We start from the raw sequence: 21,951 nt of genomic DNA, 5'->3' as shown, positions 1-21,951 counted from the left end.
GAAGGCGTATAGGAGGGAAAGAATCATTAGAATGTATAGCAGAGAATGATGCACGTGACTTTGAATGTCCCAAGAATAGAATTAAGCAGTTGCAAGGAACCTATTCCTTCAGTGGTTGTAGTAAGCTGTGCTTAAAGTTTTGTTCCAAGAGCTGAACATTTCTGATGTTAAGGATAATAATAACGAAGAATTTTAAAATGCCTTCACTGTGTGGCAGGCACGGTTCTAGTGATTTACATACATATAACAAGTGATGTAATCCTTGCAGTAATCGTAATCCTATAAGGTAGGTATTAATATTAGTATTAATATTAGCCAAGAAGCTGAGGCCCAGAGCAGTTGAGTTACTTAACCAATAACAATTAGTATGTAGTGGATCTGGGACTTGGCTCCAAAGTTGTTGTTCTTAACTACTGTGTTGTTAAGACTTACAGAATTAAGGAAGTCAGCTAATGGAAGAATCATTGTTGTATGTTTTTGCAAGTACAGCAGCTTAATATTTATTAATGAACTGAGCACCTAGGAGAAAAAAAGAATGTCAAAGCATATGCTTTTGATTTTCTAGACATAAAGCTATATATTATTATAATTATATTGGAATTGCCCTGTACTAGCTACAAATTATAACTACATTTTTTTATTTGAAATTATAGGAGGATACCATTTGATCAAATACTGTTCTCCAGGAGTTTATAGAAAAGAGCTTTCTGAATTTTAAATATATCTAAAAGAGATTGTATAGCTTCCCACAATCACTGAATCCCACAGCTCTTTGAGGTAGGGATTTCCTATTCAGACCTGTTCTGGTCAAGTAAGAGGCTGCTTTCTCTCTCATCCATTGAAATGTCTGTCTTTTTTTACAACACCAGAGGCCTTTAATTTATAAGCTGGATTTGTAAATTGATGGGGCCCAGCCTGGTTGGGCCTGTGGTGCGTGTGGCTTACCTCCATGCCTGGAGGCCGGCTATTTGCTGCTCCGAGGGAGTTAATAAGAGCTTTGGTGACCTGGTTTGCCCACAGTTTATAGGCTCAAATCTCGGTGATCTGAAGGAAAAAAAGAACAAAAAAGTCAAAGTTACGGTTGTAAACTAGAAGGGAAGTTAGAATTTTAAAACCAGCATCAATATGGTACAGACAAGAATTAGAAGTTAGGAAGAGCCTAAGAGGAGAGATTTTTAATTAGAACAACCCTCAAGACATTTGAAATTGTTATGATGATTTTAAATAGGCAACCCTTTGGCTTTAGAAAGAATCAAGGATTCGACTTTCTGTATGTAATATATTAAATATAAACACATACAAAATTTAAGAGGAAAAGGTAATTTTTTTATGTAAAGCCATTTTGATTTATGGCTTCCTGGCCTTTGAAAGCCTCCTTGCACCTTGATTAAATACATTGAGTGGTTTTAAAATTTAATAAAGTAATTTTTTTCTTTTTTTGCACAAGCAGGTATTTTTAATATAGCAATTAAGAATATCATTAGGAAGATTATTGAAAGCAGTGTGTACAATAAAGCTTGAATGATATTGCTAAGTAAAGAAAATGAGATTTTAGATCTCATTGGGGCACATTAAAAATAAAAGTAAACTTTTCATGTAATACTGAAATCAGCTATGGAATTGAAGAAACTTACTAAGATAATACTTCGTATGAATATATTTTCTATTTTGGGTTTTAAAACATCAATTTTATTTACAGAAGGAATACAAAAATACTTTTTTTTTTTTTTTTTTTTTTTTTTATTTAAAGAATAAGGCATGACAGATCAAAGTTCCCTTTGGCTACTACCTTCCCATCTTCCCAGAGGTCGTCATTTTACCATTAATTCTTCCAAATCATTTTCTGAATATTTATGTGCATAAATTTTTTGCATAGAATAGATGTTTGTTTTGCATAGATGTTAAAAAAATAACCCATAGAAAGTATTGTTTGCTGATTCATTTTAAATATGACCTTCCATTAAATGTTTTATTTCTGATACTTCAATAATGTTACTAATAGCAGCTGGCATTGAGTAGTTACTATGTGCTAGGCAAGATGTTTAGCATTTTTCATGTAATTTAGTCTCATAATCTTCATAATAAGCTTCAGAGGTATGAACCTTGAGAAGGAATATATCTGCAAAAAAGGATTCCTCATGGTTAATTGGGCCCAAAATCATAACCAGAGTCTAGCAGCCATTGCTAGCAGAGGCCTCCAATACATGCTGCATTTCAGGGAAAAGCCATAGACTGGGCTTCCAAGCCCCAGGCACTATGTTCCTGCTGTTTGAGCTGACCCTTGTTAAGGGTGCTCCTGTTAGCGCCTTTCAACCAATTGGCTGAGTCCTGCCTGTCCAATTGGAACTACACAGCTATATCCTCGTTTGCATCTATACTGACCAATCAGAGCAGAGCAGCTCCATAACAACCAATCAGAGTGTGTGAAGTTGACCAGTCAGAACTGTGTAATTTGGATTCCTCATTTGCATAAAAATGAACCAATCAGGAACCAGGGCAAGAACTTTCTCTATAAAAGACATCTTCCCCTTTGTCTTGGTGAGTGCACTTTTGGTTTCCACTGGAGGCTGTATTTCCCCCATTTGCAAATTGTTCACCTGAATAAAGTTTCTCCTTTTACTGCATCCCAGATTGAGGACTCCTGTTGGCATTGAATTGGTGACAGTGACCTTTTATTGACAGAGGTGAGTAAAAATAGTTGATTTTATATCTGTAAAATTCCACCTTCATTATACCTCACATTTACATTAAAATACTAATGCCAGTAGTTTATCATTCTTTAATAAGATTACAAAACTAAAACATTTAGAATGATTTTTAAAAATTGATAAAAATGTAATTTTTAGTTCTGTTAGTTTTATTAATTATGAGCAGTAAGCCTTTCTCTACCAAGTCCCTGAAGTGAGTATCTTTGCTAAGCCTGGGAATGTGAGAGTGACTCCTGCTCACCTTTTAGGGATGAAGAGGTGTATGTGTCATATCTGACTCATTCTAAATGGAGAACAGACAACCCCAGACATTTCCTCAGTAGTTAATGCTTTTAAAAGTCTACGCTTGTGATGATGTACTTGTTTCTTGGGGAATAGTTATAGGATATATGACCTAGGAGGATGGAGGTTTGTTTTCGAAAGATGTTTTTCATTGTGCCCTTAGTCAGATTGGTATGAGGAAAAAAAGCTGCTGCAATGGGAACTCTGAGAATTTGTATGGGAATTGGTAGAAAGAGAGTGACATTAGGTGGGTTAAGAGAAAAAAAAAAAGGCTGTGCTTATTATATATACCTTGATTTTGGAGTTTGGGTGAAGATATTTTCAAAATTTCAGGACAACGTTAAGAGCTTTAATGAATGGGATAGCTGCCAGAAAAGTTCAAATCTCGGTTCTGCTACTTAACTAGCTGGGTGATCTTGAAAAAGCCACTTTAAACTGTTTGAATCAAATAACATCCACTTTATAAAGTTATGGGGTTGAAATTACATAAAGTATTTTATACATGGAGAAATGCTATACAAATGTGCCAATAGTAGGTGATATTCTTGCTGTTTTCATTATAATTATAGTCAAGGCTGTCTATAATATGCATCTTTTACTGTTGCCTCTGTACTGAAGACTTAACCAGTTTGCTTCTATCCTTTATTACTTGAAAGAGAGTGTTATATTACTGTTCTGTTATTTTCAGAATAGAAAAAGAGGCCTATCACCGAATCACTTAACAAATATTGAAGGCCTAATATGTATCAATCAGCATTTCTTCACGCCTAATGTAAGAACTGAAAATATCGTCTACAGTAACTCTCCAGGAGAGGAGATGCTGAAGGTTCCAACCGATATCATTTCATTGTCATCAGTACATTAGTGTTCATAGACATTTTTGACCTTTTGGTCTTCAAGATAACAGTAAACAAATTTTAATATCGGTCTACTTATAAAAGTATTTGTTAATAAATTTTGTTCTAGTGGGACATTGTTTGAAAAAACCAATAAAAAGTATCTTGCTGTGGTTTCTTTTTGGTTATATAATACTTAAATTATTTTGAAGTCTCAAATAACATACAATGAGAGTATGAAGTTTTTATGCTTATCAGAACCAGACATGGGTTTAAAATGGTTAAGAAGCACTAAAGCTAAGCTCTCCTTTCCAGATGAGGAGAGTTCCACTGAGTTTCCATTTGGTGCACTTCAGGGTCCATGCTGTGATGGGGAACTGATCCTTGCTTGGAAGCCCAGGCAGAAGTCTGGTTTATTATTTGGAATTTCTTTATCATTTTGCTGCCTCTCATTCTGCTAATGTGTTTCCTAATATAAATGTTATGGCAACTCAGAATCCATGGAAAGAGCAAGTACCTTTAGCCTGTTGCAGTCATGGGACTGCCTTCTGTGAGCCAGTGCTACAGAAATTAGACATCAGTTGTTTAGCTTTAAGGCAATTAGGAAGTCTACAATTGAAATCTCATTTGCCATTTGAGTGATGTGCCATTTATTAGATAAAAACACTACTGCTGCAGGCTGTTTCTTCAAGAAGATAGGTGTGCTTTGGAGGAGGCACTTTCCTGGAAAAATAATCCTTTGGTTTTATTGTTTCCTCTTCTTAATAGTTCTGAAAAGCTTACTTCTTTCACTTTTATTGGAGGTTTGCTTTGTCATCTCTGTACTCAGTTTCATTTATTTCTTGACCTAGTCTTTGTGGCAAACCATTTCTACCCTGAAGTTATACCAATGGAAAAAGTTAACTCTTGTTTCAAAGTGACCTATGAAATTCTATTCCATATTTTAAACGTAACCCATTGGAAATATCACTTCTTTCTTCATTTTATTTTGCTACCCCACTCATGCCCTTTATTATCTGAGGACCAGAGGGTTCTTTTTGTTTTTGTTTTTTAATTAATCTCTCTTAAATTCATCTGTATGTAGGAACTGAGCATTTCCCCTTTGCCGAGAGGCAGTTGTGGGAAGAGTAGCTTGTTTTCTCGAGATCCCAACCAGGGATCTCTAAGGAGTCTGGGATCTGCACAGTCACATTTGCTTTTCCAAATTAGCAACTAGAAATATTTTAACTTACCTTGACTATAATTAAGTTACTCTTAAAGAAAAGTTCATAATCAGTTACATTCTCTCAGCTTCTGGCTTATGATACTAAAGAAAGTTTTACATAGGGTAGATAAAGGCTGGAGTAAAATTTTCTGATTCGATTGCATATTATTTATTGTGGAAAGAATGTTTTCCCTCCAGACTGACTAGGAACAAGATGTTTAAACATAAGCCAGGGTGGAGACCTGTTTGTTTGGTCAGCTTCAGAGGAGCCACGTTTCCCTACTTATGATGAGTCTGCCAACTATTCTACCCCCCACCCCCACCTGATTCTCCAAAGTTTCTTTGGAATTTTTACTTCGGGCTCTGTTGGATAAGAAAGTGATACAGTGCATACGCGGCAATTAAAAAGGCTAAAGGCAGTTTTCTGGAGCAACGTGATTTTATCCTGTCATTAGGAATTTATGCTGTGCTGTGAGTGTGTGTGTGTGTGTATGTGTAAAATGGCTTTTTTTCCTTTTTTCTAGTCCCCCTCTCCTGTTGGCTTGTGTATTCGCATAGCTGGACTGCAGCAGGACTCCATTTATCACAGGCAGTGGGAGGAGGTATGGAGATATGAAAGGGTTACTGTTCACATTTCCTGTGTAATTCCCTCTGATCTTACTGAGCTGTAATTCCTTTCTTGATGTTAAACATTCCCAGGCTCTTATAACCTTCTAGCTAGCTTGCACTGGCCAAGTTTGTCCCAGGTGATCGTGTAGGCAAACCTCCTGTTTTTAAAGACTAGAAATCGCTCCTTCCTCCATGAGATAGGCGAAATGGTCATTCCTTTGCAGTCCCAGAAGAAACCCCTTTGATTTAAGACAAGAACAGAGCAGTAACATATTAGTTTTAAAATTCAAGTTTAGCAGCCAAGTTTGTTGTCAAATTATTTGTGTAGATTTTTAAATTGGTTTAATGAAGTTTTAGTTAAATGAAAACCCAATGATCTATTAAAGATTACCTTCTTCCTTCTAAAAACACACTTGACGATTGGGTTCTGATTCTAAAAAGGGTAAATGTTGACCCTACCATCTTTTACTTTTCTTAATAAGTGGATCGTTTTAAGTTGCTTCAGATGTGTAAAGCTGCTTAGTTGAAACATCAACATTTCTGCTTCAGTTCAGTTCAGAAGGTTGTAGTTGGGAATAGGGAGATACTCGTTATTTTCTATCTTTTCTCTGGTTTTGAAAGCATAGAGCAGCTCATTTTTATTCCACAATTTTTAAAATATACATTTTTGTGGTTGGCGAAAGGTTTTCTATTTTTGCCTTTTTCCCTTCAGTTTTAAAAGAAAATGTTATGCTTCTGTGATGCATAAGAATGTGTCAACAGCTGATGATGAATTGATAGAAACTGAATACCTGTGCCTGCACTGGCCTCGTCCCAGGTAATGAGCTTTTGTGTAGACACAGCTCTGGGCAAGTTTACTTTCATTGCTTATAGCACATCTCTATGTCCTCATTGAACAACCAGGGAACCTGAGGGTTTGGGGACAGACAGAAACAACACAGTGTCTCTTTGAAGGAGTTTCTAGGATAATTTAAGTTTGCTGGTGTTTAGGCCAAAGTAAACTATTTGCATTGCTTAAAGCAATGAGGTAAAATATTTTTTTTTAATCTCACTTTAACCATGTGTAATATGGTTTTGCGTAGAAATGGGTAGATGAATTCTTAGATTGATTTTGTTCGCATCTGCTAGAGAGCCAACCTTAATGGTTGATAATTTCCCATTTACCTTTAGTTCCCCGATGACTAAAACAGTCTGTCACACAGTAGGCTTTCAGTAATGGTTTGTTGAATGAATTAATGAATGAGACTGCCAATTACTTTTGTAGATTCTTGACTGATCCATATGTGGGTGATTATGTACATGTCTAAATATGTTACTCTTGCCCTTCCTGTTAGTCTCTAATGATAGATCCTGTTCATAGTCCTTTGTTATTAAACAGTTAATTCCCTCACAACATTTTGTGCCCAAGTCCTTAAGTGATCTACATCTGGCTGACCTAACCATGACACTGCTGTCATAGAAAAAAGTGGCATTTAGTCGTAAATTACTTTAATTATACATAGTCTATTAACATTGCCTAAAACCAATAAGCCGATTTATTTTCATAATGGAAAAACTCTTATATTTCCTCCCAGGGTTAATTATTCCTGGGACCAACATAAAGCATTGAATAGTAATGTCAGTTAGTCAACAAATACTTAGAGGATGTTCATGTAAACAGCATCTGCCTGGAATTGTGGGTTCTCCAAAGATGTATGTGGCCTTGGTCCTGTCACCTAAAGTCTAGACTTCTCAACAAGCAGGATATGTACAGTAGTCAAGTTAAACAGCCACTGAATGTACATTGATTATGGTTATGTGCTAAGTGAGAGATCTGAGCAAGAATCAAGTAGCTTAGGGGAGGGAGAAATCATTTTGACTTGAATTAAAAAGTGGTGAGAGATTTCATAGAGGAAGCTTGAGTTGGGTATGAAATAAGTAATTGGGGATTGGATTTAAAGGAGTGAGTCTATTTGACGTTTATAAATATGGGTGATAGTTATCACATGTCCTGTTCCCAGCAGCAGTGAAGAAACAACAACAAAAAACTTAAGTATTTGGTGGAGATTTTTCTCCATTGGAGACTTATTTATTCTTTATTTTTTACTGAAGTGGAATTTCAGAACAGCTTCCACTGATGACATACAGCAGCTTTTTAAGGTAGCATAAGGATGTACTTCAGTAGGAAGTCCTCCCAAATTTCTCACCCAATTAAAATTTCAGCAGGAGGACAGGAAGAAGATATATTGAGAAGTTAATCATTCATGACTACACTTTGGTAATAAGGCCCCATCCAACCTCAATGGCAAGTTTAACAGTGCTCACTGCTAAATTATATCTTGATTTGAAGTCTAACATATGAGAAGATAGATCCAAATTTCCTTTTTTTGTGTGTTGCACAGATATAGGTGGCTGTAGTCACTACAGGTAAACCTAACTTCACAATAATTTTTTATTAACCTATTAACGGTTCTTCTACAATAAAGCAGTTATTGTATTAATATCCTAAGCTACTTTAATCCGTTTTTTTTGGTTTTATAAAAAAACTTTAAAAATAGATACAATTTATTTTGAGACCTTTTGATTATATTTACTTATTACTACAAGCAAATACTTTAGTGAGTTTAATTTTAGAACCAAACTTCTATATCTAGTTTTATTTTTTTATTGTACAAAGGAAAAACAACACACCGAAAAAACGAAAACAGTTTTTTTTTTCCAACATAGTAAAGATAGATCTTAAGACACTCTGCTGACTTTATTTTTTAGTCTTTTGACCAGTAGCAGATTTATGTGGTCCTATGCATATTTCAGAACATCCTCATTTGTTCAACTGTATGACTTGCTGCCAGTGTAATAATGAAGAGGAAACTATAACCAGTGCTTGTTTCCCACACTATATTTTTGTGACAATCCAGAGTCTTTCAAGATATTACTAGGTGATCCATGATTTTAAAAAAGTGGTGGTCAGTTAATTTTATGAAAGGTAGGGGCATCTCAGTGAATATTGGTATTTCATTTAACCCAATATTTCTCAAATGTATTTGACTTTGAAAATGCCCACTGCCTGCCTCCCTCCCTCCTTTCTTTCTGACTTTCCTTCCTTTATTTTTTTAAGAACACTTATTAAAAATCTCCTATAGAGCAAGTTTCAGGACGTGTCACTATAAAGTTTACATACACATACACATTATTTAGGTCTGTTGCTCATGTCCATTTTTCTCTTAATCTTTACCTTTTCTAAGGCAAAGGATGGACTATGGAAAGAAAAAGAATAATGTTAACATCTTGCTAGCTGTTCTGATGTTATGTTTAGTGGGGAAGAGGCTGACACTTTTATCTGAAACAAGATTTGAGATTTGTCTGAAGATTTCAAGAGTTCATACTGTCTGCATCTTCTATAGCTCTAGAAAATAGAGTTGACCAAGCATAACAGAAATTACCACTAGGGGGGAAGAGTAGTGTGGCTGGGAGGTAAAATGAGAGTTACATTTTAGTGTAACGACTTCTGTTTTGTTTGAATTTTTTCATTCATGTACCTTCTTTTTGTAACCTAATAACAAAGAACAAATTAAAAGATCTAACTAGTTGAGGGAACCTCTACTTTATAAAAGGATTGCTTTCTCCAAGCTTTTATAAGTACTAGCCTCTCTGGTGTTTTAATACTCACTTTGCTGGAAAAAACAAACAAAACAAAAACAAAACAAAAAAAGAAACAAAAACCAAAAAATTTAAACCATTTTTTCAGAAGTAAGTTTATTATATGAAGCAAGATAAACACAATTAGATAAAATTGATTTCCCTTGCCCTTGTTCCCACTGCGTCTTGTACATATTTCTATTGGTGCTCTCAATACACTAGGCCATCAGTCTCCATTTATATGCTAAGTGAGGAACTGTGTCTTATTTGTCTGTGTATCTTCAGCACCTAACTTTACACTGTGCCTGGAATCTAGCAGGCATTCAATAAATGCTTGTTGATGGGGGTGTGGGGAGGAGCGGAGATTAATCACAGTTATTCCTAGGGGAATACATTAGTTATTGTCACTTTCAAATCTAAAGAGGAATATGTTGTTTTGAAAATATCTTTAAAATATAGTTTATTTTATTTTTGTATGTATTCATACCTGTCTTCTCTCAAAAAGTTTAAGATGGTATTCATTACTACACATAATATAAAATAAAATTTAAAATAAATGAATAAAGCAACAAAGTTGGAAGACTTGGTTACTTCCCATTTTCAAAAGTCACTATAAAGTGACAGTAACCAAGACAATATGGCATTGGCATAAGAATAAGCATGTATATTAATAGAGAGGAATTGAGAGTCCAGAAATAAACCCTTACATTTTTGGCCCATTGATTTTTGACAAAGCTGCTAAGACTATTCAATGGAGAAAGGATTATCTTTTAAACTAAGGGTCCTGGGAAAATTGGGTATTCATATGCAAAAAAATGAACTTCCTCATAAAAATCAACCATACACAAAAATTAATTCAAAATTAATTATGGACCTAAATGTAAGAGCTAAAATTATAGAACATCTAAAGGAAAGCACAGAAGAAACTTCATGATCTTGAATTAGGCTGAGTTGTTAGATATAACACCAAAAGCATGAGACATAAGAGAGAAAAAATTGATAAACTTGACTTCATTAAAATTAAAAACTTGGGCTTCAAAAGACACTGTTAAGAAATTGAAAAGACAAGCCACAGAGAAAATACTTGCAAATCATGTCTGATAACGGACTGTATGCAGAACATATAAAGAACTCTTAACAGCTCAATAATAAGAAAACAAACAACCCAGTTAAAATATGAGCAAAAGAACTAAATAGACATTTCATCCAAAAGAGACATACAACTGATAAATAAGCACATGAAAATGTGCTCAACAGCATTAGTTATTAGGAAAACGCACATTAAAAACACAGTGAGGTACTTCTCTGTACCCACTAGGATGCCTGTAGTCAAATAAGACGGACAACGTCTAGTGTCTAGGATGTGGAGAAGCAGGAACTCTCATACATTGTTGATGGGAATGTAAAATGGTACCCCCATCTTGGAAAACACTTTGAACATCTCTTTAAAAATTAAACCAACTTACCATATGCATTAGTCAGATTCTCCAGAAGAAACAGAACCAATAGCATGGGAATTGGCTCATGTGATTGTAGAGGCTGGGCGAGTCCAATGTCTGATAAGGGAGGCCGGCAGGCTGGGTCTCAGGAAAGTGTTGCAGTTTAAATCCAAAGCCAGCCTGCTGGGAAACCAGGAAGAGCTGATGTCGCAGGTGAAATCCACAGGCAGTCTACTGGGGAATTCCTTTTGCTCAGAGGTTAGCCTTTTGTTCTGTTCAGGTCTTCAAATAATTGGATAAGGGGGCAGTCTGCTCTACTCAAAATCTACCGATGGTAAGTCTCATCCAAACACACTTCCCCAGAATAATGTTTGACTAAGTGTCTGGGCAATGGGCCCAACCAAGTTGACATGTAAAACTAACCCAGCAGTTCCACTTCTCAGAATCTACCCAAGAGACATGAAAACATATATCCACGCAAAGACTTATATGTGATTGTTCATAGTAGCTTTATTCATAATAGACAAAAATGAGAAACAATCCAGATGTCCATCAACTGGTAAATGGACAAACAAAATGTGGAATGTCTACACATTTAAATATCATTCAGCAATTGGAAAAAAAAAAAGGAAAATACTGATATATGCTATAACAAGGATGCACCTCAAGGATATGCTAAGTGAAGAAAGCCAAATTCAGAAGAATAAAAATGGTTTGGTGCCTGTCATATGAATTGTCTAGGTAGAGCAAATCAGAGCAGGTTTGGGGGTGGGAGCGGGGATTGCATATGGACTCAAGGGGATTTTGAAGAGAGATGAGGATGTTCTAAAACTGGAATGTAGTGATGATTGCACACCTCTGTAAATTTACTGAAATACCATTTCACTGCATACTTGTAACAGATAAATCTTATGGTATGTAAATTGTACCTCAATAATGTAAAAAAAAAATACCGAAGGATGATAAAAATTGGACAAATGGACTAAGAGTGGGACACACAGTGCGTCTCATAAAAGCTCCATATTTGTTTGAGGTTGGGTCACAAATTTTGCTCTAAGCTCTCTAACGAGACCTCTTATGAGATGTGTTTTCTAGTTTTCACAAGATCAAAATCTATTAGCATTTTAGGAGAAGCCTAATAATTATAAGTCAAAGAAAAATATATCCTTTTCGTCATAGTGCAACATACTCAACTCTGTCCTCAGTGGCATCCTTGTAATACATAGCTGAAGACTCTTCTCCAGACCTGTTTTTAAACTTCCCTTCAGTACCGTCTGGTGGCTTAACATCTAAGGCGGTTTATTAAACAGTTCTGCTGGGTGAATATGCAGGAGAGCTGTAAAAGGACAAAGCCAGAAATGCTGTTCTTTGGTTGGTATGTCTTAATCCCGACGTGCAGTTTTGGGAATAATGAATGGCTGGACTAAATAGACATGCAGCAATCCTGCAGAAGATTTTGGTAAAAACTGAGTAATGGTAAAATCGGCCTTTTTACTTCCTGACAAGTACCAGCAGTGTAGTTATTCTTAGTTACAGGTTAGATATAGAGACTTCTGCTTTAATTGTCACCTAGCTTGGGTGTAGGATTGGCATCCTCTTGGGAAAGTTGGGGAGCCCGAGGAGAAAATGTATTTGAATAGATTTTATACCACCTATAAGTAGAGACAGCCTGAAGAAATATGTGCTAATAGGTTGTGATTCTCCCCCAGAAATAATTTGGCTATTCTCCAGTGCTTAGACCAAGGGATCATTCAGGCTCCAAAGACAGTAGGACATGACCATGGGCATTAACTTGGAATGGTGTGTTTTTCATTGTAAATTTCCACAAGTGCTACATGCCTAGAGTAAACATTTCTAACAATTGAATTCATATGTCAAATATAGAATATGTAGAATCAAAAATTAAACTCTATCCTCATTTTTGCTATTTTCTTATTGATGTATATTTAAATTGTTTCCAGTATTTGACTGTTAAAATGCTGCAGTAAACGCACTGGTGTCAGACAGGCACTCCCTCCATTTAAAAAAGATATAAGTGTGCACGTACACACATACACCACATTACATATACATATGTCTGTGTATACACACACACACACCACACACACACACACACACATATATATATATATAAAATCACTTTATTAACAACTGTTACCTATTGTATACTTCATAATTTATCTTAATAAACCAGTATTTGTTTACATTATGTTTTATAATCACTGTTTTAGACTTCCACAAATTTGTAATACTGGTCTTGCTTCAATCATGAGAAAGCATCTAAGTAACAGTTTATTAAATGAACTAAACCTGAGCATGACTCTTTTGGCTTAATTATGTATGTACGATATTTAATAAGAAGAAAATGGTTGGTTTTAGTTGTAATAACTTAATTGAAGCTTCCTGTGTTCAAAAAGTAGTTTGTTTTATAATTTTTCTGAGAAAGTTGGTCTTTTTATTTCTAAGAAATAGTTTTACCTTGTAATGAACTATTCAAGTTACTTCTGAATTATATATACGTTTAGGCTTCTGCTTACAATTGGGTTGTAGAAAGTGGTGACAGGACAGTGTGGCCCCTGCAACTTAAAAAAAGATAACTTACAAAAATTATTGTTGTAGTAATGTATTATTACATAATAAATTTCCCCAACACTGAAGTGATTTCAAACAACTGTTTTATATAGCTCATGATTCTGTGGATTGGGAATTAAGGCAGGTCTCGCTCAGCTGAGTGATATTTCTGTTCTATGCTGCATTGAATGAGATCACTGGATGGTAGTCAACTGGTGGAGGGAGTGCTCTGGAGGATACAAGATACCTTTACACATATACGTATATGGTTCCTGGGCAGAGGTGGAAGACTAGGTTCACGTGACCTTTCCAGTATGGTAGTATCAGGGTAGTCAGACTTCTAATACTTAGTCTTGGGGCTTCTAGAGAGAATTTTCCAGGAGATGGGAAGTGGCAGATGCCAATGTCTTAGGCCTAAAACTGGAAACTGGCACCACATCATTTCTACTATGTTCTGTTGGACAAAGCAGTCCCAGAACCCTCCCAGTTTCAATGAGAGGGAACAAGGGCATGACCTTCTAAGGGAAGAGGTATTACAGAATCTGTGACCATCTTAGTCTACCACAGTCCACCTCTGGCCACAAATGATTCACATTCCTCTATTCAAAATACACTAACCACCTTCCAAGATTTCCAAAATTCTCATCCAACTATGGCTTTAGCTTCAAGGTTAAGATCCAAGATCTTGTCATTTAAATGAGGTCCAGATATGCAGGAAGCTCCGCAGTGTAGTTCCTCTCAAGAGACAAGTTATTTAGTCAACATACAATGGAGAGGCAGGCATAGAATAGATGCAGTAAACACTTCCATTCAAAAATAGAGAAATAGGCACGTAGTTTTTACTGGTCCGTAGTAATTTTGAAATTATCATGTTGTCAGTTCCTTCATTAGGGCCATTCCTACTCCCTGGCAGTGATTATTCATAGCTCCTGGCTTCACCTTATCAATTCTGAGTCATCCTTCTTTTTCTATAAGAAATGGTTCATGTTTTCAACTGGGGAGCTTTTCCTGCCTTGTTTCCTGCTTATAGAAGATTGAAAGTCCAAAAGCCTCTTTTCATTTTGTGGTCTCTCTGCTCCTTTCAGTCCAATCTGACATAATTCTTTTAAAGACTTGGTCAGATTCCTGTGTATCAAAATGAAATACACTCCATTAGACAGAAGCCATACCCGTATTTGTTTTTCAGACAAGTATTTTTCCCCCTACTTCAGACTGAGAGAAAGTATTATAAGACAATACCCATAAGTCTATTAGAAGCTTTCCTGTTTGAAAGAGTCCAAAAGGCACACCCTCAAGATTCCTTTGAGGTGTTTTATCTAGAAGAGTCTAAGAGGCACACTCCTAAGACTCTTAGAACTGAACTACATAATACTTTAAATAGTTTTGCAGTCTCACCAACAGTGTTTTACAGCCATACTCTAGAGATTTTTATCCTGAAACCATGCTTTATTGATAGAGCCCTAGATGTGGTGTTTACTCTGAAGCTATGTCTTTTCTGTCTGTGGAGAAAGGGGATGAGAAACTGTTTTCTTTTTTAAAAGAGCAATACCTGGTTCCTTTATATTTACTCTGAATTCTGCTTGAGCATGAAACAGTTCTTCTAATAGCTCATTTTCTTCTGTGCATGTCTCATCATATATGGGTAAAGGAGACTAATACTTTTAACATTCTGCCTAGAAATCTCCTTAGCCAAATCTACAACTGTATTGGACATATTTTCTTTTTTCTATGTTATGCAAGGAATACTGTTGCAAACAGTAAACTTTCCACCACTGTGTAAGAGGGGTTGTCATTTCTCCATCTGTTAACATTTTTACTAATGTCCTTCAAGCTGTCATTGACAGTCTTCTTGAAGCTCTTCCAGCTTCTGCTTACCACCTGGTCCCAAAGCCAGTGTCACATGTTTTAAGATTTTTATTACAGAACCCCACTTCCATGTGCCAGAATGTGCTATGTTTATGTAATTCTGTAACAAATTACATAAAAACTTATCATCTTAAAACAACAACCATTTTATTGTAATTCACAATTTGTGGGTCAGTGAAAAGGGCAGGCTCAGAGAGTGGTTATTGTTCTCTGTAGCATCAGCTGAGGTTAGTTGCTGGCATTCATCTGGAGAATGGGCTGGTTTGGACTGTCCAATACAGCTTTACTCACATTTCTGATACTTTGACAAGGATCACTCAAAAGCTAATCTTAGCTGGGAGTGTCAACAAGAGTGCCGACACCTAGCTTCTTCAATATGAGTTTTATCATAGTTAGACTGATGACAATAGTACAAAAGACAGGAGGGCGGAAATAGATGTATTCCACTGTAAAATTCTTATGTTGTATATGAAATGGCATGATACTATTAGAAGTTAGATTGTGATGTTAAGGGTCTATATTTTAAACACCAAAGCAATCACCAAAACTGCAAAAGAAATAGGTATACATCTAATAAGCCAATATTGGAGATAAAATGAAATACAAAAAATAAATTAAAAAATTCAATCCCAGATAAGTCAAGAAATAAAGAGAAAACAAAGAACAGATAGGAACAAATAGAAAATAAGATGGTTAATTCAAATTCAACCATACACATAATTACATTAATTAACTGTAAATGGTGTAGATTCTCTAATAGCAGAGATTATCAGCCTAGATAAAAAGCCAAGACCTACTAGCTACGTACTGTCTATAATAAATCCTCTTCAAATATGAACACACAGGTTAAAAGTAAAAGGATTAAAAAAAGATATACCTTGCAAACACTAATCATTAAGAAAAATAGAGTGGCGAGAGATCCAAGATGGTCGAGTACAAACTCTGTGTCTGCTTCCTTCTGTGAACACATTAAAATTACAGCTAAATTATAGAACGATCTACCTGGAGAACCATCTGAAGTCTAACTGAACAAAAGTTTTATAACAGAATATAAAGAAGAAGCCACATAGAGACGGGTAGAAGGGGAGGAGACGTCTAATAGATTGGCCCAATACCTCCATGTGGCGGTTGAGAATCAGGAGGGATATCTAGCCGCAAAGGTCACCCCCATAGGACTGAAGGACCCAGGCTCCCCAGCCCGGAGTACTGCTGCCAGGAAGAGGAGCCCCCACAACATGTGGCTGTGTAAAACAGTGTGGATTCCGACCATCCAGATGAGAAGGAAGCCTTCAGATGTCCTTTTAAAGGGCCCACACACAGACTCACTCACTTGCAGGCACTCACCCTGGGCTCCAGTGGAGAGACAGTGACTCGGGAGACATTGGCAGAATATGGGGGACAGATTGAGATTTGTGGCTGTGGGGCAAAGGCTGGAGGACAGTCACCATTTTCCTTGTGTGGGGTCTTGTTCCTGTGCAGCTGGCAGGCACACACCATCTTTGCTGTGTTGGTCCCGCATGGCCAAATCTGAATCTGAATTGGTCTGGTGGGCTTTGTTGGGACCCTGCCCTGCCCAACTTCCCTAATGTCTGAGGCACTTTCTCGGTGAACAGGCAAATCTGCCCATGTTACACTCTTTCTTGAAAAACTATCACAGTCTGTGTGCTCCAGGTGAGCGACGACTGGCCTCACTGTGCTCTGAGACTTCACTAAGTAGCACCAGGCTCAGCACTAACACCACACCAGAATCTACATTAACCTGGTGACCACAACTCTTCCCACTCTAGAGACTCTGAGACCCTGCCTCACCCAACTTGCATACCACACGAGGCTTTAACAGTGGCTGAACATTAAGGGAGATGGCAGTGGACAGCAGGCATCAGGGTGTCCTGGCATTTCGCCACCAGGACTGGCCTGGTGGCAGATATCCTACTGTGTTTCCCTGAAAATAAGACCTAGCCGGATCATCAGCTCTACTGCGTCTTTTGGGGCAAAAATATAAGACCCGGTCTTATTTTAAAATAAGACCGGGTCTATAATGTAATATAATATAATTAATATAATATAATATAATATAATATAATATAATATAAAAGACTGGGTCTTATGTTAATTTTTGCTCCAAAAGACGCACTAGAGCTGATGGTCCAGTTAGGTCTTATTTTCGGGGAAACACAATAGCTTCACAGTGTGGCCTTTCCCATGTGCCTCCAGGTTTAGCACAGGCAGCGAACAACTGCGGAGCACTTTGTAGCTCCTACCAGGTAGTTCCCGGCTGGTCACAGGTAGTGGCTGACCTGGACATGCACCAGAGCCCCTTCCAAGAGGGTCCAGAACCATAAACTTGGAGGTTGGCTTCAGACCACAGCAGAACACTGCCCAATTAGCCCTACAAGCAGCACACACAAAGGGACCCCTTAATAGACACCAGAGGCTGCTGGAGCAAATCCCACTCACAGCAGCCTGTAAGCTGTGGATGTGGCCAAACCCAACAGCCAATCATTCTGAGAGGCAATCCCATGCACTGACTTGCCAATAGCAATCAAGGCTAAGCTATGCATATAATAGGAGGGTGCACAAAACTCACAGGAGGGACACTCGTGGAGCACCCGGAGTAGGTGACCAGGGTGACTGTACCAGGGCATCTACTACATAAGGCCTCCTGGTCAAGATTGGGAGACATAGCAGATCTACCTAATACATAGAAAGAAACACAGAGATGCAGCCAAAATGAGGAAATAAAGAAACAATTTCCCCAATGAAAGAACAGGAGAAAACTCCAGAGAAAGAACTAAACAAAATGGAGTCAAGCAACCTACCAGATACAGAGTTCAAAACAATGATTATAACGATGCTCAAGACACTTAGAACTTCAACAGAGTAGCAAGCATAAAAAAGGACATAGAAAACAGAAAAAAAGAACCAGTCAGAAATGAGTACAATAACTGAAATGAAGAATGCACTAGAAAGAATCACCAGCAGACTGGATGAAGCAGAGGATCAAATCAGAGATTTGGAAGAAAAGGTAGGAAAAAACACCCAAACAGAACAGCAAACACAAAAAGGAATAAAAAAAAGAAAAGAAAATTTCTATAGACCTCTGGGATAACATAAAGCATAACAACGTTTACATCATAGAGGTACCAGAAGGAGAAGTGAGCGAGCAAGGGATTGAGAAGTTATTTGAAGAAATAATGATGTAAAACTTCCGTAACCTGGTGAAGGAAATAGATATACAAGCCCAAGAAGCTCAGGGAGTCTCAAACAAGAGGAACCCAAACGCCCACACCAAGACACATTATGATTAAAATGGCAAAGGTTAAAGACAGAGAGAATCTTAAAAGCAGCAAGAGAAAGGCAACTAGTAACTTATGAGGGAGTTACCGTAAGATTGTCAGCTGATTTCTCAGCAGAAACTTTGCAGACCAGAAGAGATTGGCACAAAATATTCAATGTGATGAAAAGCAATGACCTACAATCAAGGACACTGTACCCCATAAGGCTATCATTTCAAATTGAAAGACAGATAAAGTTTCTCAGACAAGAAAAAGCTGAAGGAATTAATCACCACCAAATGAGTATTACAAGGAATGTTAGAGGGATTTCTTTAAGACAGAAAAATAAAAAAATTATGAATAATAAAATGACAGTAGCTACATATCTAACAACAGTTACTTTCAATGTAAATGGATTAAATACTTTAATCAAAAGACATGGGAGAGCTGAATGGATAGTAAAACAAAACCCTTACGTATTCTGCCTACTAGAGACTCACTTCAAATTGAAAGACACACACAGATAGAAAGTAAAGGGTTGGAAAAAAATATTTCATGAAAATGGAAATTAAAAAAATGTGCTGGGGTAGCAATATTTATACCAGACAAAATATTCTTTAAAACAAAGGTTTTAATAAGAGACAAAGAACTATTAATCCCATTTATGGGTATTTATTAAAGAAAAACCCAAAACTCTACTTCAAGGGGTTGTGTACATTCATATATTCATTGCAGCATTGTTTACAATGGCCAAGATGTGGAGGTAGCCTGGTGTCTGTTGAAGGGAGAATGGATAAAGAGGATATATATAACCACATATGCCACCACATATGGCGAGAACCCATTCCCTTCCCTGGTCGAGCAATATTCCCTTGCTCGACCAGGGAAGGGAATGGGTTCTCGCCATATGTGGTGGCATGAATGGCCTGGAGGGCCTTGTGCTCAGTGGAATATCAGACAGAGAAAAACAGAGGCAATGTGATTACATTTACATATGGACTATTAATAGCAAAATAAAATACAGAAACAAACTCTAGATACAGAAAACATTTTCATGGTTGCCAGATGGGGGAGAGGTTGGGAGTGTGGGTGAAAAAAAGGGAAGGGATTAAGAAATACAAATTGGTTGTTACAAAGTAGTTATGGATATGTAGAGTATAGCATAAGGAATATAGTCAATAATATTGTAATAACTATGTATGGTGTCAGATGGGTACTAGATTTCTTGGGGTGATAGATGGGAGGGGTTTGGAGGGCAGGGTAAAAAAGATGAAGGGATTAAGAAATACAAATTGGTAGTTACAACATAGTCATGGTGTTGTAAAGTAATGCATGGTGAATATAGTCAATGACATGGAAATAACTATGTATAGTGCCAGGTGGGTACTAGACTAGTCAGGGGGATCACTTCTTAAATTACACAAATGTCTAACCACTATGCTGTACACCTAAAATTAACATAAAATAATATTGACTGTCACCTGTAATTGAAAATGTAAAATAGGTGGGAAAAGGTGAAGGGGAATAAGATGTCCAGATTTCTAGATATAAAACAAATAAGTTTTGGGGATGTAAATATGGCATAAGTCATATATAGTCAATAATACTGTGTTAGCATAGTATGGTGTCAGATGGTTGCTGGACTTATCAGGGTGATCACTTCTTGAGTTAAATAAATGTTGAATAACTATGGTGGACCCCTGAAACTAATATAATATTGTATGTTAGCTATATTTTTAATAAAAATCTTTTAAAAATAAAATAAAAATATTACAAGAGAATGGTGGTGGCAGGAGGGCAAAATAAAAGAATGGGGTGAAAAAAAATGAAAACTGGAGTGGCTATGTTAATATCCAACAAACTAGGTTTCAGAATGGAATTTTACTAGCGATTATTGATTAATGAGAGATTTCATTGTGATAAAAGAATCAATCAAAAAGGCATAATCATAAATGTCTGTGAACCCAGTAATAGAGCTTCAAAATTCTTGAAGCAGGTAAGCCGGGGACTTCTGGGGAGATGGTGGATAGGGGAATGCTGGGCTCACCTCCTCTCACAACCACATCAAAATTACAGCTAAACTACAAAACAACCATCATTGAGAACTGCCTGAGGACTAATTGAACAGAAGTCCTATAACTAAGAATATACAAAAGAAGCCACATTGAGACCAGTAGGAGGGATGGAGATGCAGAACCAGCTAGCCCCACACCTATGTGTGGTACTTAAAAATTGTGAGGGATATCTCAGCTGCAGAAGTCTCCCCTGAAGAGTGAGGGGTCCCAGCCCCATACCAGTCGCCTCAACCCAAGGTTCCAGTGCCAGAAAGAGAGTTTTGCTTGACTTCTGGCTGTAAAAGTCAGTGTGTATTGTGGCTGAATGAGACAAAGAGCTGCTGGAGTCTCAGGCATTCCTCCTACAGGGTCCATGGACTTACTCACTGAAGGACCCACTCAGTCTGAGCTCCAGCTCTGTGGCAGCAGCTGGAAAGGTGCCAGGGGCATGCAGGACAGAACTGAATTGTCTGGCTTTAGGGCAAGCACTGGAAGGGCAGGGTTTCTCCCAGAAAGAAGTGCTGGCAGAAGTTATTGTTTCTTTGTTTAGCCCTCCCCCTACCCAGCCTGCAGATGCAGGCAGACTCCAAGCTGGAGTCTCCACCAACCTGGCTAACATTGTTTGTCCTCCCCTGGTGATTCCTGAGACTCTACCCACCCAACTTGTGGGGCCACCCAAGCCACTTCTTTTGGCTTTTTCATACAAATGGCCTGCCTTGGCTCGTGCTGCTATGGACTTTCCTAAAATCTCTCAGTGGTTCGTAAACCCCATACAAACAGCATCTGGCCTCAGCGTGCCCCGTACCTCTTGCTAAGCAGCCCCAAGCCTGCTTTGATTTGCAACCAGCCTTGATTTGCAGCTTGGTCTCTCCCAGGCAACTCCAAGATCAGCATATGTGGCAACCATCTGCAAATTACTTTGTAGCTCATACCAACTGGCCCCAGCCAGGGCATAGTAGCAGCTGCCTCTGAACTGCACCTGAGCCCCCCACACAGGCCCCACGACCAGCACACCCAATGGGTAGCTTCAGACCACAGCAGAGCACCTCCCAACCACCTCCACAAACAACATGCCCAAGAGTGGACTCAGAAGGCACCAAAGCCCCACGAAAGCAAATCCTGCTCTCTGGGATCAACCCCAGCACAACAGCTCCTCCACTGTAGTCACAGCCAGTCCTGACAGCCAATCATCCTGAGGGTCATCCCCTCCCATTGACATGCCCAGAGTAATCATGGCTTAACTACAACAGAAGGACACACATAACCCACACAAGGGACGCACCCAGAACATCTAGTTTATGTCACCAGGGAAACTGCCACTGGGTCCCACAGGACACCTATTACATAAGGTCAGTCTATCAGGACTGGAAGATGTAGCAGCTCTACCTAATACACAGAAAGACACACAGGCAGCCAAATTTATGAGACAAAGAAACATGTCCCAAATGAAAGAACAGAAGAAAACTCCAGAAAAATAATTAAACAAAAT

General features: G+C 37.7%; 1 protein-coding gene across 11 annotated transcripts in view; it reads left to right on the top strand.

Moving 5' to 3' along the window:
• Nucleotides 1–21,951, top strand: part of ZNF438 (zinc finger protein 438) — a 173,262-nt gene that overhangs the window by 61,071 nt on the left and 90,240 nt on the right. For 4 of the 11 annotated variants that reach the window (XM_033106498.1, XM_033106495.1, XM_033106503.1 and 1 more), the window contains 2 exons: nucleotides 2,631–2,684; nucleotides 5,555–5,632. The exons of 4 other annotated variants lie outside the window; for them this stretch is intronic. The gene's annotated coding sequence lies outside the window, so the exon portion shown is untranslated. The remainder of the gene's footprint in view (nucleotides 1–2,630; nucleotides 2,685–5,554; nucleotides 5,633–21,951) is intronic. 3 more of the 11 variants (XM_033106501.1, XM_033106497.1, XM_033106496.1) reach the window with 1 other exon arrangement.

Source organism: Rhinolophus ferrumequinum, chromosome 5, assembly GCF_004115265.2.
Source record: "Rhinolophus ferrumequinum isolate MPI-CBG mRhiFer1 chromosome 5, mRhiFer1_v1.p, whole genome shotgun sequence".
NCBI lineage: Eukaryota > Metazoa > Chordata > Mammalia > Chiroptera > Rhinolophidae > Rhinolophus > Rhinolophus ferrumequinum.
The sequence above is the reverse complement of the archived record's forward strand: the minus strand, read 5'-3'. Positions and strand labels throughout refer to the sequence as shown.